The following is an 11,529-nucleotide window of genomic DNA, read 5'->3' as shown; positions in this document are numbered from 1 at the left end:
TGTAAATGTTTTTACTACAAGGACAAAAGGTGTCAAATTCATTAAATATTTGTTGCAAAAAGACCAAAATGTAAAAAGTTTGACTGCAAGGACTAAAAGTGTCAAATTCATTAAAGTTTGTGGCAAAAGCCTTAAGGTAAAAAAAATTAATTAAAAGGCAAAAATGTAAAAATTTTGACTTTAAGGACTAAAAGTGTCAAATTCAGTAAACTTTTGTGGCAAAATCAAAAGCCTAAAATAGTACTATTCAGAAGCTCCTTTGGATTTAATATATATATATACTTAATTCTTGATCAAACTAATTAAATAATATTATTAACATATTAAACTTATAATATATTAATAAACCATAAGTGTTATTTCTTTTATTTTAGTTTATCCAATTGCACGGTGCCATGCAACCCAAATGGACCGTGCCGGGTTGGGTCAAGTACATACCAGAAATAGTTACGGACTTAGACACCTTATCCAACACTGATGGGTATTGAGCATTCTAACACTTCCTAAGTGCACATGCAACCCTAATAACCTTGGATCTATGTTTGTCTAATTATCATGCAAAGTTGAATTCCAAGGTTATATTCTTATCTAGCATACATGGGGAACAATTTTTTAACTTGAATGAAAGATAGAATAACCTACCTTGTTATTGCTTATGATCCTTGAAACCTTGTGAGCCTAGCACCCCAAGTGTCATGCCTCAAATGCTTCACACAACACCAATTGCAAAGGAGTAAACTTTTTGAGAGAATACACACTTGAAAAATCGGCCTAGCCCTCACTTGTTCTTGTGTAACCGATTTTGTTGGAGAATGGGTTCCTTATATAGTGTTGACACATCTAGGGTTACACCATGTAAACCCTAATGTGTCATGACTCTTCATTTCCATGACGCAAGGTTTGTAACTCCCATGGAGCATCCTATGGGTTTGACCCAACTTGATAATCCATGGAGCCTCTTAGCCCACTATACAAGTTATGAATGATTTACATAATCAACTCATATATTTAATTAGTAATCTTTTGATCACTTAATTAATTCTAAACTAGTAAGGAACCCCCGGCTACGTCGCTTTTGGGGTAATATGGAAAAAATCGGCCAACTTTGAAAAATATGTACTGAAATTGTAAAATCACCATAAATAGGGGAGAAAGTCGACTACCCCTAAAATTAGATGTTAAAATTGTACAACGAAAAGAAGGGACATTGGTGGAGAAAATCCAAAAATGTTGTGGCAATAATGTTAAAATTGTCAAAGTTGGGAAAATATGGTGGCAAAATTTTAAAGGAAGTTTTCTATTTTTTTTATGTCAAAATGTAAAAGTTTTGACTAGAAGGACAAAAGGTGTCAAATTCATTAAAGATTTGTGTTAAAAACACCAAAATGTAAAAAATTTGACTGCAAGGACTAAAAGTGTCAAATTCATTAAACTTTGGGTCAAAAACCTTAAGGTTCAAACACTTAATTAAAAGGCAAAAATGTAAAAATTTTTACTTTAGGGACTAAAAGTGTCAAATTCAGTAAACTTTTGTGGCAAAAATCTAATACCTAAAAAGGTACTATTCATAAGCTAGTTTGGATTTAATATACATATATATATATATATATATATATATATATATATATATATATATATATTATATATATATATATATATATATATATATATATATATATATATATATATATATATATATATACACACTTAATTCTTGATCAAACTAATTAAATAATATTATTAATATATTAGAACTTATAATATATTAATAAACTATAAGTGTTATTTCTTTCATTTTAGTTTATCCAATTGCATGGTGCCATGCAACCCAAATGCACCATGCCGGGTTCGGTCAAGTACATACCATAAATTGTTATGGACTTACACACCTTATCCAACACTTATGGGTTTTGAGCATTCTAACACTTCCTTAGTGTATATGCAACCCAAATAACCTTGGATCTATGTTTTTCTAATTATCATGCAAAGTTGAATTCCAAGGTTATATTCCTATCTGGCATACACGGGGAACAATTTTTAACTTGAATGAAAGATAGAATAACATACCTTGTTGTTGCTTATGATCCTTGAAACGTTGTGAGCCTAGCACCCCAAGTGTGATAACTCAAATGCTTCACACAACACGAAATGCAAAGGAGTAAACTTTTTGAGAGAATACACACTTGAAAAATTAGCCTAGCCCTCAATTGTTCTTGTGTAACCGATTTTGTTGGAGAATTGGTTTCTTATATAGTGTTGACACATCTGGGGTTACACCATGTAAACCCTAATGTGTCATGACTCTTCATTTCCATGACCCAAGGGTTTGTAACTCCCACGGAGCATCCTTGGAGCATCCTATGAGTTTGACCCAACTTGATAATCCATGGAGCCTCTTAGCCCACTATACAAGTTATGAATGATTTACATAATCAACCCATATATTTAATTAGTTATCTTTTGATCACTTAATTAATTCTAATCTAGTAAACAACCTGCGACTAGGTCACTTTTGAGGTAATATGGAAAAAATCGGCCAACTTTAAAAAATTTGTGCTGAAATTGTAAATCCCCGTAAATAGGGGAGAAAGTCGACAACCCCTAAAATCAGATGTCAAAACTGTACAACGAAAAGAAGGCACATTGGTGGAGAAAATCCAAAACTGTTGTGGCAATAATGTTAAAATTGTCAAAGTTGGGAAAATATGGTGGGAAAATTTTAAAGGAAGTTTTCTGTTTCTTTATGTCAAAATGTAAAAGTTTTCACTACAAGGACAAAAGGTGTCAAATTCACTAAAGATTTGTGGCAAAAACACCAAAATGTTAAAAATTTAACTGCAGGGACTAAAAGTGTCAAATTCATTAAAGTTTGTGGCAAAAACCTTAAGATACAAAAACTTAATCAAAAGGCAAAAATGTAAAAATATTAACTTTAGCGACTAAAAGTGTCAAATTCAGTAAACTTTTGTGGCAAAAATCTAAAGCCTAAAAAGGTACTATTCATAATCTCCTTTGGATTTAATATATATATATATATATATATATATATATATATATATATATATATATGCTTAATTGTTGATCAAACTAATTAAATAATATTATTAATATATTAGAACTTATAATATATGAATAAACCATAAGTGTTATTTCATTCATTTTAGTTTATCCAATTGGATGGTGCCATGCAACCCAAATGGACCATACCGGGTTGGGTCAAGTACATAACATAAATACTTATGGTCTTACACACCTTATCCAACACTGATGGGTTTTGAGCATTCTAACACTTCCTGAGTGTACATGCAACCCTAATAACCGTGGATCTATGTTTTTCTAATTATCATGCAAAGTTGAATTCCAGGTTATATTCCTATCCAGCATACATGGGGAGCAATTTTTAACTTGAATGAAAGATAGAATAACATACCTTGTTGTTTCTTATGATCCTTGAAACCTTGTGAGCCTAGCACCCCAAGTGTGATGCCTCAAATGCTTCACACAACACCAAATGCAAAGGAGTAAACTTTTTGAGAGAATACACACTTGAAAAATCAGCCTAGCCCTCAATTGTGCTTGTGTAACCGATTTTCTTGGAGAATTGGTTCCTTATATGGTGTTGACACATCTAGGGTTACACCATCTAAACCCTAATGTGTCATGACTCTTCATTTCCATGATCCAAGGGTTTGTAACTCCCATGGAGCATCCTATGGGTTTGACCCAACTTGATAATCCATGGAGCCTCTTAGCCCATTATAAAAGTTATGAATGATTTACATACTCAACCCATATATTTAATTAGTTATCTTTTCATCACTTAATTAATTCTAAACTAGTAAAGAACCCGTGGCTACGTCGCTTTTGGGGTAATATGGAAAAAATGGCCAACTTTAAAAAATATGTCCTGAAATTGTAAATCACCATAAACAGCGGAGAAAGTCGACAACCCCTAAAATTAGATGTCAAAACTGTACAACGAAAAGAAGGGACATTGGTGGAGAAAATCCACAAATGTTGTGGCAATAATGTTAAAATTGTCAAAGTTGGGAAAATTTGGTGGCAAAATTTTAAAGGAATTTTTCTATTTTTTTATGTCAAAATGTAAAAGTTTTGACTACAAGTACAAAAGGTGTCAAATTCATTAAAGATTTGTGGCAAAAACACCAAAATGTAAAAAATTTGATTGCAAAGACTAAAAGTGTCAAATTCATTAAAGTTTGTGTCAAAAACCTTAAGGTTCAAACACTTAATTAAAAGGCAAAAATGTAAAATTTTTGACTTTAGGGACTAAAAGTGTCAAATTCAGTAAACTTTTGTGGTAAAAATCTAAAGCCTAAAAGGGTACTATGCATAAGCTCCTTTGGATTTAATATATATATATATATATATATATATACTCACTTCTTGATCAAACTAATTAAATAATATTATTAATATATTAGAACTTATAATATATTAATAAACCATAAGTGTTATTTCTTTCATTTTAGTTTATCCAGTTGCATGATGCCATGCAACTCAAATGGATCATGCCGGGTTGGGTCAAGTACATACCATAAATAGTTATGGACTTAAACACCTTATCTAACACTGATGGGTTTTGAGCATTCTAACACTTCCTAAGTGTACATGCAACCCTAATAACCTTGGATCTATGTTTGTCTAATTATCATGCAAAGTTGAATTCCAAGGTTATATTCCTATCTAGCATACATGTGGAACAATTTTTAACTTGAATGAAAGATAGAATAACATACCTTATTGTTGCTTATGATCCTTGAAACCTCGTGAGCCTAGCACCCCAAGTGTGATGCCTCAAATGCTTCACACAACACCAAATGCAAAGGAGTAAACTTTTTGAGAGAATACACACTTGAAAAATCGGCGTAGCCCTCAATTGTTCTTGTCTAACCGATTTTGTTGGTGAATGGGTTCCTTATATAGTGTTGACACATCTAGGGTTACACCATGTATACCCTAATGTGTCATGACTCTTCATTTCCATGACCCAAGGGTTTGTAACTCCCATGGAGCATGCTATGGGTTTGACCCAACTTGATAATCCATGGAGCCTCTTAGCCCACTATACAAGTTATGAATGATTTACATAATAAACCCATATATTTAATTAGTTACCTTTTGATCACTTAATTAATTCTAAACTAGCAAAGAACCCGCGGCTACGTCGCTTTTGAGGTAATATGGAAAAAATCGCCCAACTATAAAAAATATGTGCTGAAATTGTAAATCACCATAAATAGGGGAGAAACTCGACAACCCCTAAAATTAGATGTCAAAACTGTACAACGAAAAGAAAGGACATTGGTGGAGAAAATCCAAAAATGTTGTGGCAATAATGTTAAAATTGTCAACGTTGGGAAAATATGGTGGCAAAATTTTAAAGGAAGTTTTCTATTTCTTTATGTCAAAATGTAAAAGTTTTCACTACAAGGACAAAAGGTGTCAAATTCACTAAAGATTTGTGGCAAAAACACCAAAATGTAAAAAATTTGACTGCAAGGACTAAAAGTGTCAAATTCATTAAAGTTTGTGGCAAAAACCTTAAGATACAAAAACTTAACTAAAAGGCAAAAATGTAAAAATATTTACTTTAGCGACTAAAAGTGTCAAATTCAGTAAACTTTTGTGGCAAAATTCTAAAGCCTAAAAAGGTACTATTCATAATCTCCTTTGGATTATATATATATATATATATATATATATATATATATATATATATACATACTTAATTGTTGATCAAACTAATTAAATAATATTATTAATATATTAGAACTTATAATATGTTAATAAACCATAGGTGCTATTTCTTTCATTTTAGTTTATCCAATTGCATGGTGTCATGCAACCCAAATGGACCATACTGGGTTGGGTCAAGTAAATACCATAAATAGTTATGGACTTACACACCTTATTCAACACTGATGGGTTTTGAGCATTTTAACACTTCCTAAGTGTACATGCAAACCTAATAACCTTGGATCTATGTTTTTCTAATTAACATGCAAAGTTGAATTCCAAGGTTATATTCCTATCTAGCATACATGGGGAACAATTTTTAACTTGAATGAAAGATAGAATAACATACCTTGTTGTTTCTTATGATCCTTGAAACCTTGTGAGCCTAGCACCCCAAGTGTGATGCCTCAAATGCTTCACACAACACCAAATGCAAAGTAGTAAACTTTTTGAGAGAATACACATTTGAAAAATCAGCCTAGCCCTCAATTGTTCTTGTGTAACCGATTTTGATGGAGAATTGGTTCCTTATATAGTGTTGACACATCTAGGGTTACACCATGTAAACCCTAATGTGTCATGACTCTTCATTTCCATGACCCAAGGGTTTGTAACTCCCATGGAGCATCCTATGGGTTTGACCCAACTTGATAATCCATGGAGCCTCTTAGCCCACTATAAAAGTTATGACTGATTTACATAATCAACCCATATATTTAATTAGTTATCTTTTCATCAGTTAATTAATTCTAAACTAGTAAAGAACCCGCGGCTACGTCGCTTTTTGGGGTAATATGGAAAAAATTGGCCAACTTTAAAAAATATGTGCTGAAATTGTAAATCACCATAAATAGGGGAGAAAGTCGCCAACCCCTAAAGTTAGATGTCAAAACTGTACAACGAAAAGAAGGGACATTGGTGGAGAAAATCCAAAAATGTTGTGGCAATAATGTTAAAATTGTCAATGTTGGGAAAATATGGTGGCAAAATTTTAAAGGAAGTTTTCTAATTTTTGATGTCAAAATGTAAAAGTTTTGACTACAAGTACAAAAGGTGTCAAATTCATTAAAGATTTGTGGCAAAAACACCAAAATGTAAAAAATTTGATTGCAAAGACTAAAAGTGTCAAATTCATTAAAGTTTGTGTCAAAAACCTTAAGGTTCAAACACTTAATTAAAAGGCAAAAATGTAAAAATTTTGACTTTAGGGACTAAAAGTGTCAAATTCAGTAAACTTTTGTGGTAAAAATCTAAAGCTTAAAAGGGTACTATGCATAAGCTCCTTTGGATTTAATATATATATATATATATATATATATATATATATATATATATATATATATATATATATACACACTAAATTGTTGATCAAACTAATTAAATAATATTGTTAATATATTAGAACTTATAATATACTAATAAACCATAACTGTTATTTCTTTCATTTTAGTTTATCCAATTGCATGGTGCCATGCAACCCAAATGGACCATACCGGGTTGGGTCAAGTACATACCCGAAATAGTTATGGACTTTGACACCTTATCCAACACTGATGGGTTTTGAGCATTCTAACACTTTCTAAGTGTACATGCAACCCTAATAACCTTGGATCTATGTTTGTCTAATTATCATGCAATGTTGAATTCCAAGGTTATATTCCTATCTAGCATACATGGGGAACAATTTTTAACTTGAATGAAAGATAGAATAACATACCTTTGTTGTTGCTTATGATCCTTGAAACATTGTGAGCCTAGCACCCCAAGTGTGATGCCTCAAATGCTTCACACAACACCAAATGCAAAGGAGTAAACTTTTTGAGAGAATGCACACTTGAAAAATCGGCCTAGCCCTCACTTGTTCTTGTGTAACCGATTTTGTTGGAGAATGGGTTCCATATATAGTGTTGACACATCTAGGGTTACACCATGTAAACCCGAATGTGTCATGACTCTTCATTTCCATGACGCAAGGTTTGTAACTCCCATGGAGCATCCACAGAGCATCCTATGGGTTTGACCCAACTTGATAATCCATGGAGCCTCTTAGCCCACTATACAAGTTATGAATGATTTATATTAATCAATCCATATATTTAATTAGTTAGCTTTAGATCACTTAATTAATTCTAAACTAGTAAAGAACCCGCGGCTACGTCGCTTTTGTGGTAATATCGAAAAAATCTGCCAACTTTAAAAAATATGTGTTGAAATTGTAAATCACCATAAATAGGGGAGAAAGTCGACAACCCCTAAAATTAGATGTCAAAACTGTACAACGAAAAGAAGGGACATTGGTGGAGAAAATCCAAAAATGTTGTGGCAATAATGTTAAAATTGCCAAAGTTGGGAAAATATGGTGGCAATATTTTAATGGAAGTTTTCTGTTTTTTTATGTCAAAATGTAAAAGTTTTTACTACAAGGACAAAAGGTGTCAAATTCATTAAACATTTGTGGCAAAAACACTAAAATGTAAAAAATTTAACTACAAGGACTAAAAGTGTCAAAGTCATTAAAGTTTGTGGCAAAAACCTTAAGGTACAAAAACTTAATTAAAAGGCAAAAATGTAAAATTTTTGACTTTAGGGACTAAAAGTGTCAAATTCAGTAAACTTTTGTGGCAAAAATCTAAAGCCTAAAAAGGTACTCTTCATAAGCTCTTTTGGATTTAATATATATATATATATATATATATATAATATATATATATATATATATACATACTTAATTCTTGATCAAACTAATTAAATAATATTATTAATATATTAGAACTTATAATATATTAATAAACCATAAGTGTTATTTCTTTCATTTTAATTTATCCAATTGCATGGTGCCATGCAACCTAAATGGACCATGCCGGGTTGGGTCAAGTACATACCAGAAGTAGTTATGGACTTAGTCACCTTATCCGACGCTGATGGGTTTTAAGAATTCTAACATTTCCTAAGTGTACATGCAACCCTAATAACCTTGGTTCTATGTTTGTCTAATTATCATGCAATGTTGAATTCCAAGGTTATATTCCTATCTAGCATACATGGGGAACAATTTTTATCTTGAATTAAAGATAGAATAACATACCTTGTTGATGCTTATGATCCTTGAAACCTTGTTAGCCTAGCACCCCAAGTGTGATGCCTCAAATGCTTCACACAACACCAAATGCAAAGGAATAAACTTTTTGAGAGAATACACACTTGAAAAATCAGCCTAGCCCTCAATTGCTCTTGTGTAACCGATTTTGTTGGAGAATTGGTTCCTTATATAGTGTTGACACATCTAGGGCTACACCATGTAAACCCTAATGTGTCATGACTCTTCATTTCCATGATTCAAGGGTTTGTAACTCCCCTGGAGCATCCATGGAGCATCCTATGGGTTTGACCCAACTTGATAATCCATGGAGCCTCTTAGCCCATTTTAAAAGTTATGAATGATTTACGTACTCAACCCATATATTTAATTAGTTATCTTTTCATCACTTAATTAATTCTAAACTAGTAAAGAACCCGCGGCTACGTCGCTTTTGGGGTAATATGGAAAAAATGGCCAACTTTAAAAACTATGTCCTGAAATTGTAAATCACCATAAACAGGGGAGAAAGTCGACAACCCCTAAAATTAGATGTCAAAACTATACAACGAAAAGAAGGGACATTGGTGGAGAAAATCCAAAAATATTGTGGCGATAATGTTAAAATTGTCAAAGTTGGGAAAATATGGTGGCAAAATTTTAAAGGAAGTTTTTTATTTTTTTATGTTAAAATGTAAAAGTTTTGACTACAAGGACAAAAGGTGTCAAATTCATTAAAGATTTGTGGCAAAAACACCAAAATGTAAAAAATTTGACTGCAAGGACTAAAAGTGTCAAATTCATTAAAGTTTGTGTCAAAAACCTTAAGGTTCAAACACTTAATTAAAAGGCAAAAATGTAAAATTTTTGACTTTAGGGACTAAAAGTGTCAAATTCAGTAAACTTTTGTGGTAAAAATCAAAAGCCTAAAAAGGTACTATGCATAAGCTCCTTTGGATTTAATATATATATATATATATATATATATATATATATATATATATATATATATATATATATATACATATATATATATATATATACATATATATATATATATATATACATACATATATATATATATATATATATATATATATATATATATATATACTTACTTCTTGATCAAACTAATTAAATAATATTATTAATATATTAGAACTTATAATATATTAATAAACCATAAGTGTTATTTCTTTGATTTTAGTTTTTCCAATTGCATGATGCCATGCAACCCAAATGGATCATGCCGGGTTGGGTCAAGTACATACCATAAATAGTTATGGATTTAAACACCTTATCCAACACTGATGGGTTTTGAGCATTCTAACACTTCCTAAGTGTACATGCAACCCTAATAACCTTGGATCTATGTTTGTCTAATTATCATGCAAAGTTGAATTCCAAGGTTATATTCCTATCTAGCATACATGTGGAACAATTTTTAACTTGAATGAAAGATAGAATTACATACCTTATTGTTGCTTATGATCCTTGAAACCTCGTGAGCCTAGCACCCCAAGTGTGATGCCTCAAATGCTTCACACAACACCAAATGCAAAGGAGTAAACTTTTTGAGAGAATACACACTTGAAAAATCGGCGTAGCCCTCAATTGTTCTTGTCTAACCGATTTTGTTGGAGAATGGGTTCCTTATATAGTGTTGACACATCTAGGGTTACACCATGTATACCCTAATGTGTCATGACTCTTCATTTCCATGACCCAAGGGTTTGTAACTCCCATGGAGCATGCTATGGGTTTGACCCAACTTGATAATCCATGGAGCCTCTTAGCCCACTATACAAGTTATGAATGATTTACATAATAAACCCATATATTTAATTAGTTACCTTTTGATCACTTAATTAATTCTAAACTAGTAAAGAACCCGCGGCTACGTCGCTTTTGGGGTAATATGGAAAAAATCGGCCAACTTTAAAAAATATGTGCTGAAATTGTAAATCACCATAAATAGGGGAGAAACTCGACAACCCCTAAAATTAGATGTCAAAACTGTACAACGAAAAGAAGGGTCATTGGTGGAGAAAATCCAAAAATGTTGTGGCAATAATGTTAAAATTGTCAAAGTTAGGAAATGTCACACCCCCAAACCAAGGATGGCGGAAACGTCTGGGGGTGGAGGACTTCATGTACAGTATCACAACAACGTGTATAATAGTGTTCAAAGTAAAAACAACCACCATATATATAATTGCAAAAGTTACACCAAAGTATATGTTTACGTGTTTCAAAAGCAATTACATTATGATGACAAAAATAAATTTGTTGACGGATTAACGTCCCATCCTCAAAGCGATGAAGTTTTCCTGTTTCACTGATTTCCTGAGAATACAAGTAGTTTTAAAAAGTGTCAACACAAAGGTTGGTGAGTTCATAAGAGTTTTGTTTGAAGTAGAAACCATTTTTTTTTCCTTGTAAGATCGATATAGTTTGATTTCCAGAAAATCCAATATTTTCTTAGTTAAGTGTGCATAGAAATATTCCTATATGATGCATTAATGAACCCTAGAATGACCTGTAGAGTTCCTCTATAATCGTCCAGTGTATATAAGTTATATAAGATTTAAATTAGATAAAACGTTGAATATAGTGGGTCTGCCCTAGGTCCACAACCCAACGAGGAACAGGAGATGAGGCGGGCACCACCAATTCTAGGCCAACCAAGACTA

Source organism: Lactuca saligna, chromosome 4 (genome assembly GCF_052625555.1).
Source record: "Lactuca saligna cultivar CGN05327 chromosome 4, ASM5262555v1, whole genome shotgun sequence".
Taxonomy (NCBI): domain Eukaryota; kingdom Viridiplantae; phylum Streptophyta; class Magnoliopsida; order Asterales; family Asteraceae; genus Lactuca; species Lactuca saligna.
The sequence above is the reverse complement of the archived record's forward strand: the minus strand, read 5'-3'. Positions refer to the sequence as shown.